The sequence below is a fragment of the Nomascus leucogenys genome, chromosome 18 (assembly GCF_006542625.1).
Source record: "Nomascus leucogenys isolate Asia chromosome 18, Asia_NLE_v1, whole genome shotgun sequence".
Taxonomy (NCBI): Eukaryota; Metazoa; Chordata; class Mammalia; order Primates; family Hylobatidae; genus Nomascus; species Nomascus leucogenys.
Window position 1 is genome coordinate 83,678,371 of NC_044398.1, and position 9,170 is coordinate 83,687,540.

Below are 9,170 nucleotides of genomic sequence, written 5' to 3' on the forward strand. Positions count from 1 at the left end.
TTTGCATGGCAAATGCCACCATAAATAAGCAAAGTCAAAAAACAAATGACAAACTGGAAGAAATATTTGCAAAATACATCACAACAACAAGCAAATCTCAAATCTAATAGCATATAGAGGAGTAACAGTGACACAGATTAGAGCAACCCTGTAGGCAAGTAAGAATATATATTAACAACACTTACCCAGTCATTTTAGGATTTATTTTACTTATTTATTTTAATTTTAATTTTTTGAGATGGCGTCTTACTCTGTCGCCCAGGCTGGAGTGCAGTGGCACGATCTCTGCTCACTGCGAACTCTGGTTCAAGTAATTCTTGCTCCTGCATCCCTGGTTCAAGTAATTCTTGTGCCTCAGCCTCCTGAGTAGCTAGGATTACAGGCACCCGCCACCATACGTGGCTAATTTTTATATTTTTAGTAGAGATGGAGTTTCACCACGTTGGCCAGGCTGGTCTCAAACTCCTGACCTCAAGTGATCTGCCCGGCTTGACCTCCCAAAGTACTGGGATTACAGGTATGAGCCACCACACCTGGCCACCATTTTAGGATTTAATAGTGAAATATTAAAGGCAGAAATATTGGAATACTTAACTATTTACGATAGACTCCTTCCAATAGTCAGGGAGTTTCCAACTTAGTGTTTAAGAATTTTTGTCAAAGCTGTAAAAACAAAATTTGCATACTGTATTTTAAGAAATATAAAGAGATTTCAATGGTATTTTTGACTCGGACATTTTTCCTCCTCATTTTTTTTAAAGACCTTGAGATCCTATTGGAGTTAATTTTTCTTTTTGCATTGATTTTAGAATGAACCTAACTCTCACAAATAATATGCCTCCTCTGTCTGACAAAATGAGATATTAGATATTGGAAACATAGTAACCACCTATCTGTCAAAACTTCAAAAATTCCTAGGTAACTACCCATTAACTCTCTTGTTCTTTCTTTGAAACACTTACTGAAAGAAATATTTGTTTCACTTGGCTAGAGAAATTCCTGCTTAATAGTATTTATAAAAAGAGTCAGAATTTCACTAATGTTAGGACCATCAATAAACATACATATTGGTCACTTTCCATGCATTATAATCCAGGCTTACTTGCAAGCTTAAAAATGTTGAAGGCTACCAGGTATGGAGACCAGGCCTATTCAGAGGCCAAGGACAACCAGAGTGAGAAGAGAGGGCTTTAGAATGTGGTCTGTGAATGAAATACTATTGTCCAAGCTTTAGGAAGGAATTACAAAAATCTCAGGGGGAACAGGTCTTCTAAAACAACTTAGGGCTTGCCATCAAAAGAGGCCAAATGGGAAAGTAAAAGGAATGAAGGTCTGGTACAGCAGCCCATAATGCATTCCTTATAGCAGACACAGTACTCTGCTACATTTCCTGGCCATACCTCCTCTTCAGCTGCGGGTGTGGTAGAGTCTACCAGGTAGACAGTTCCTGGCAAGCTGAAGGCTTCCCTGCTTAAGTGCCCATCATCGTGTCTTTCACCTTTCCTGCCTCAATATTTCAGCCCTTGCACACACAAAGCTGGCAATGTGTCTTAGAGGGCATTTCTCAGCCAAAGAGGGACTGGAGTTGATGGATAAATGTCTCACCTCACCTCCACCCCCATCCTTCAGGGGCGCATTCTACAGTTTTTTTTGGAGGGTCCCCAGCAGTATTAATCCCAGTTGCGCACAATGGTAACTAGCTAAATAATACATCCGATGATGGCCTTTCCTTCTCCCCTGTTAACCTTTCTTTTTATCCTTATTCTGACTTCCTGGGATCATTCCCCAAAGATACTATTATACTCCAGTTTTTTACTCAGTCTTTGTTCTGGGGTTCCCAAACGAAGACAGTCCTACTCATGGTAGAGGAGGAATAATATCAACTGAAAAGGCTGGGCACAGTGGCTCATGCTTGTAATCCCAGCAGTTTGGGAGGCCGAGGTGGGCAGATCACGAGGTCAGCAGTTCGAGACCAGTCAGGCCAAAATGGTGAAACCCCATCTCTACTAAAAATACAAAAATTACGTGGCATGGTGGTGCACGCCTGTAATCCCAGCTACTCGGGAGGCTGATGCAGGAGAATTGCTTGAACCTGGGAGGCGAAATTTGCAGTGAGCCAAGATAGTGCCACTGCACTCCAGCCTGGGTGATAGAGCGAGACTGTCTCAAAAAAAAAAAAAAAGATCAACTGAAGAAAAAGAAACTTCACAGGGTGAAGTTTCAGACTCAGTTTGCCCTTCTTGAAAAGAAGAATGAAACCAAGAGAAGTAGGTATATCTACCTATGCAGAGAAGGAGTGGAAAGGAGTGCTTCTGCTATATTTAAGGCCTGCCTTAAGGCAGGATGCCTTCCTTCTCTATACCAAACTATATTCCTTTTTCTTTTTATTTCTAGAGGCAGAGATCAGTCAAACTCTTTCACTGTTTCTTCATGCCGTATTAAATACATTGTTAAGCAATGGATAGATATTACCATCTGTGCTTTGAGCTCTTTACCAAAATTGGGATTATCTGGTGATCTAAGCAGTCTTAGATTCCAAAAGTTAGGTGGTTTCCTTGGTAAGGGCTAGGGTAGAGACAGAAGATTTTGTTCATAGCCTATGGCCAAGCTCCTGTAGGATTTCCAAAGCAACTGTTTAAATAAATGGCTGGGCAAGAAGAGAGGCTGTCCTGGCTGCTTTCATTATCTTCTCTAGGGCAAAAATTATTGGCCCTTCGTGACATCAATTATAAATTTTTAAGTTTCCTTGGTGTACATGGGTCAAATTTCTTCCTAAATTATTTATAGTGACATATATATGTGCATGTGTGTATATATCAGTATCTATATATCTATATCTCAAAAGAACAAGCAAGCAGGAGTTCTCAACAGAGAAGCATTGAGCAGAGTCTTTGCAGACATTTGGTGTTCTTTTCCTTTGGGAAAGACATGCAGCCTATCTTTCTGGAAGAAGCACAGAGACCTTGGTAATATCTTGCTTGAGAAAGGTGGATAGTTTGTTAATCCGTTTCCTTTTCACAAGAAGGGAAAAACTAGCTTCAGGAGTGCTGAGACCTAACTAGGGAGATTTTACCAAGAATATCTCATAACATGCTGTCATTGAAGTAGCACAAGTTACCCAAAGTCTGGAAAGTACAAAGTAAGGGGGAAAAGCAAGATTTTAGGGATAAATCCAGCCAGAAAACTTATCAGGGCTCATTGTGCCCCCAAATGCATGGGCTTTGGAAGCACAAATAACTGCAGCTTCGGTTCAGTGCAGCTGGGACAAATATGGAAAGAACTGGAAGCCTTCTCTGGGAGGCAGGACTCACAGGCCTAAGAAATTTCAGAGTGGGAGGCAGCCTGTGGTACAGGGTCAAAGCAGCACTGAGAACTTGCTGGGTATTAAAAAAATGCAAAAGAAAAAGCAAGGAATCTGGATCAGAGGGAAATCAAGATCACAAATTGCTTGGAAAGTTGCTGTAATTCATTCATTCATTGACTGTTAATAGGTACTGGAGATATAGCAATGAATAAGACCAGCGATGCCTTTTTTTTTTCTATTTTAAGAGACAGAATACTTTGTTAGTTCCCCAGATTATTTCTTAATGGTGGACCATTTGTAACATTATACATTGATAGACTTAGCTAAAAGTCAAGTCTAGGTGTTATTAAGAATTTCATTGACATTTCAAGCTAATGTTTATAAAATAATACATCTTTGATATTAGACTTATGTCCTTTCCTATTCCCCCAAAATCTTGATAGTAAAATTGTTTCCTGTTTTTGAGTTAGGTGATCAACAAATGTATCGTGTACTTATTATGTGCTCACCCAGTATGTGGATAGCATGGAAGATGCTTTTTCCAGTTTTGAGTTGGGCATATTGTTGCGAAAAGTAAAGATTACATTTCCAGCTTCCTTGTACTTAGGTATGACCTTGTAGTTCTGGCCACTGAGATATAAAATGTGAGATATAAAAAAACAGCTGAGAAGGGCTGGGTATTTTTTTTGTTTTTTGTTTTTTTGCCCTTTTGTCTTTAACCTGTTCCTTCCAGAGGGACTGAAATGCAGATATGAAGGTTGGAGCCCCAGTTGCCATCTTGGACCACAAGTGACCCTGGGGATGGAAGCTGCATGCTGAGCATGGTGGAGCAGAGAGACAGGAGGGTCCCGGAAAGCATCATGAGCTGCCACGCTAGTCCTGGATTATCTATCTCCAGTTTCCTTTACCCAAGAAATAAATAAATGCTTATCTTTTTAAGCTTTTATTTTGAGTTATCTGTTACTTGTAGCCAAATTTGTTGCAATTTGCAGCAAATATAGTTAGAGTTCTGTAGCTTATTTGGGCCATTTTTACTTATAAGTGACAGTAACTTTGCATTAAAAGATTGCCTAGCTAGGTATTGCCTTGAACAATTGCTGTTAGGCTTCTCTTTCAATGGAGTTGCTCAGAAAAGCTGAGGCAGGTCCCCTTAGACCATTATCCTTCCATCTTTTTTTCACCCTTGCCTGGTAGGGATCTTATCCAGCTCTTTTCCAAGCTCTTCCTTATCTCCTCCCTCCATTTTCATTTCCTTCTGGTCTCTCTCAACCGATTTTGCTATCTGGGAGCTTACATAAAGCTAGGAACGAGCCGGGCGTGGTGGCTCACATCTGTAATCCCAGCACTTTGGGAGGCCAAGGCGGGTGGATCACCTGAGGTCAGGAGTTCGAGACCAGCCTGGCCAACATGGTGAAACCCCATCTCTACTAAAAAAAAATACAAAAATTAGCTGGGCTTGGTGGTGGGCACCTGTAATCCCAGCTACTCGGGAGGCTGAGGCAGGAGAATTGCTTGAACCTGGGAAGCGGAGGTTGTAATCCTCCTGCCTCAGACTCCCAAAGTGCTGGGATTACAGGCATGAGCCACTGTGCCTGGCCCGGAGTTTGCTCTTGAGGGAGAAGTGGTGCTCATACTTGGGTCACAATTAGTTCTAATTTGTTCCATTCCTTTTTTTTTTTTTGAGAGATTCTCGCTTTGTGGCCCAGGCTGGAGTACAGTGGCATGATCTCGGCTCACTGCAACCTCTGCCTCCCAGGCTGCAGGGATTCTCCTGCCTCAGCCTACCTAGTAGCTGAGACTACAGGTGTGCATCACCACACCCGGCTAATGTTTGTATTTTTAGTGGACATGGGGTTTCTCTATGTTGGCCAGGCTTGTCTTGAACTCCTGACCTCAGGTGATCCACCCAACTTGGCCTCCCAAAGTGTTGGGGTTACAGACAGGCGTGAGCCACCACACCCTGTCTGTTTCATTCTTTCTTGATCTTTCATTGACTTCTGTGTGAACCAATCACCTTGGCCAAAAATCCTTAAGGATCTCAGACATGGACACTTACACATCATCATAGTTATACTGTTTCTACATTATGCAGGTTTCCCAGAAGAAAATAAATTCCTTTAAAAGAAAAAAAATTATTCTAATACAATTTGTTACTACTACCCAACTTATTCTACAAAGCTAGGGCAAGGTCTAAAGAGAGGAATGGAGAAAACAAACAAGACCAGTTAAACTGTGAAAGCAGGCTCAGTGGACAGCAGAAATCTTTGTGTGTACTCAGTCTTGTAGAGACGTTTCTCCCTGATGTCAAGAGAGGCTTCACCTATTCATTTCCTTTTGGGAAGTTTTAGGAACAAAGAAGCAGTATCTTTAGTTTGGTTATTGAGGAGCAGCAGCTGAGACTTTCAGTGCATGTAAAATGTCACCACTAGGGACTTTGAGATCTTCTGCCAAGCTGCTCATGACTTCCTTACCTTTTAAATGCCTTGTATTCTATAGTACTTTAAGATTTCTAACCAATTAAATTTTGTTCTATATCTGCATCACCTCCATTCTCATGCTCACAATACTAGCCTTTGTGCCTAGAATAGACTTCAAACCATTTCCTCCTCTTGTTCAAAACACAACCCAAACTTTACTCACTGGACCCTGTGTATACCTCAGTCAGAACACTGACCATGTTATCTAGGAAGGGTTTGTTTGTATATATTTTCCTATTTAACTCTCTGCCTTGAGGGCCTAACCCTTTGCCTATCATAGAGTAAGGCCCTCAGTGGATATCTACTGACCTTTGGCAGAAGTGATAGTCGTCATCATATCTGCCAAGAGCTATGTGTGGTCAATTATCATTTGCAATAAGCTAGTCTAAAAAAATTATCCTGAAATTTAAAATTACGTAACAAAACAAAAAAACATTGTGCAGGACAAAGAGAAAGAAAACTGCCCAAGCCTGGAAAATACAAATTTGAACACAGCTGGGAGCTGTAAAGGGAAACAAATAAGTACAACTCTTCATTGATATTATGAAAAGTCTTTTGTAATGAAGCATCAGAAAACTAAACAATCATATGATATGTACTAATACAAAATAGTGCATATTATGCTAATACAAAAGATAAGACAGTGGAGTGGTTTAGGGCATATGCTTGGGAGCCACATTTCAAAGTTTATATTCTGGCCCTGCTACTTCCAAGTTATGTGGATTTAGGCAAATTACTTAACTTCTCTGTTTCTGTAGCTTCATCCTTTGTAAAATGCAGATTCTACTATTGTTTTCCTCAGTGGACTTTTAATAAAAGGAGTTAATATATCAAAAGCACTTAGACGAGTGGCTGACATATAGAAACAGCAATATAAATATTTTAGTATTATTGTTGTTGTTATAATTCCCCATCTTTAAGCATGACTCATGACAACAAAAACCAAAAATGTGAAGGTTGGAAGCCTAACATATTTATATATGTAAATAGTAAAGATGATGGATTCAGATGGCAATGTGGGTCATTCATTACTTTTAAAGGGGGTCTTAACATTATACTTTTAGGCGGGTGCGGTAGCTCACGCTTGTAATCCCAGCACTTTGGGAAGCTGAGGCAGGCGGGTCGCTTGAGGTCAGGAGCTGGAGACCAGCCTGGCCAATATGGCGAAACCCCGTCTCTATTAAAAATACAAAAATTGGGCCGGGCGCAGTGGCTCACGCCTGTAATCTCAGCACTTTGGGAGGCCAAGGCGGTGGGATCACGAGGTCAGGAGATCGAGACTATCCTGGCTAACACGGTGAAACCCTGTCTCTACTAAAAATACAAAAAAATTAGCCAGGCATGGTGGCTAACGCCTGCAGTCCCAGCTACTCGGGAAGCTGAGGCAGGAGAATGGTGTGAACCCAGGAGGCGGAGCTTGCAGTGAGCCGAGATCACGCCACTGCACTCCAGCCTGGGCGACCGAGTGAGACTCCATCTCAAAAAGAAAAAAAAGTGTATGTGTATGTATATACATACACATACACACACACACACACACACACACACGCACAAATTAGCTGGGCATAGTGGTGCACCCCTGCAATCCCAGCTACCCAGGAGACTGAGGCAAGAGAATCGCTGAACCCAGAAGGCAGAGGTTTCAGTGAGCTAAGATCGTGTCACTGCACGCCAGCCTGGGCTCTGTCTCAAAAAATAAACATAAAAAAATTATACTTTTATAAACTCTTTCCTTGAAGGGTTAAATGCATATGAGGAAGCGGCGCATGGACTTCCTTGGCGCTTCCCCCACCCTCCCTTTCTACGTTGTCCATACCAAATTTTGTGATTTATCACTAAGTACAAATTATTAGTTAAGTGCTATAAAGATTCTTTTGAAATACCTTTTGGGAATGATATAGAATTTATTTTAAGAGCATAAAACTAGGCTGGGCGCGGTGGTTCACGCCTGTAATCCCAGCACTTTGGGAGGCCGAGGTGGGCGGATCACGAGGTCAGGAGATCGAGACTATTCTGGCTAACACAGTGAAACCCCGTCTCTACTAAAAATACAAAAAATTAGCCGGGCGTGGTGGTGGGCGCCTGTAGTCCCAGCTACTAGGGAGGCTGAGGCAGGAGGATGGTGTGAACCCCAGGAGGTGGAGCTTGCAGTGAGCCGAGATTGCACCACTGCACTCCAGCCTGGGCAACAGAGCCAGACTCCGTCTCAAAAAAAAAAAAAAAAAAAAAAAAAGCATAAAACTAGACAGCTGGCGTTTCTTTATTGCTTGCTTTGGAACTCATATTCCTATTGGAGTGCTCAATTAGGCAGTTTGGGAATGAAAATTTCTAAATCTTGGGCTAAAGCCTGTTTTGGTAACAACTTTATAGTCCTTATTTGAATTACATTAGTAGGCATGTGTACAACCTGTAACTTCTGAGATATTTGGCCTTTGAGACTTCTAGCAGCATTAAAAATATGACAGGTCCTAGGCTCTTGGTACTTACACACTTTTCTCTCTCTCTTTTTTGTGACAAGGCTGCTAAGAGAACACTGCAATCTTTGGGTAGTTCACCCCTTTTCTTTACTGTGCAAGGTTCATAAAGGCAGGCACTGTATCTATCATGTTTGTCACTATATCTCCCATGCCAACCACAGTGTACTCCACATAATAAGCATTTCAAAAGCACAACATTTGGTAAAGAGATACGAATGAAGGTCTTACACTGAAGCAGTGGGGAACAGTAGAACCAGCGTAAGCATTAGATCTGGGTTCAAATTCCAGTTTTACTCATTATCTATGTGATCTACAGCAAGTTGCTTGACTAATTTTTACTTTTTTGTAAAATGGGAATAATATCTATTATATAAGGATTATAAGAATCTATAATCATTTATTAAAACTAAGGAGTGTTTAGTGTTTTCTTGGTAATGTGTTTCAAAATATGGGCTTTAAAAATTGAGTGAAATACAATTCCAGTCCTTAATAAATTTCCACATACGATAGTAAGACAAGTCAAAAAATATTATGGAAATTGTATGGCTTTTCAAGGTCGGGAGTGATGACGTGTTTGAGGGAATTAGGAAAGGAGGTGGTATATGAAAAAGTCCTTAAGGGATATTTAGGATCTCAACAGTTAAAATGGGTAGGCATATCCAAGGTAAACAAAGAGAACATAAGCAGGGAGGTAAAAACGTACTGAGTGTGACTGAAGCGGAACTGTAAGGTTCGCACAGGAAAGTAGAGATACGTCAGAAATGTGTGGTGGGGCCACATTAGTGGTGACAGGTTCTTTCTTTAATCCAGTAGACAATGAGAAACGCTGATTTGGGTCTATGGCATAATAGGAAGTAGTATGCCACATACTGCGTGTGGGAGTTGTGCAGGATTGATTGGAAAGTGGATGCG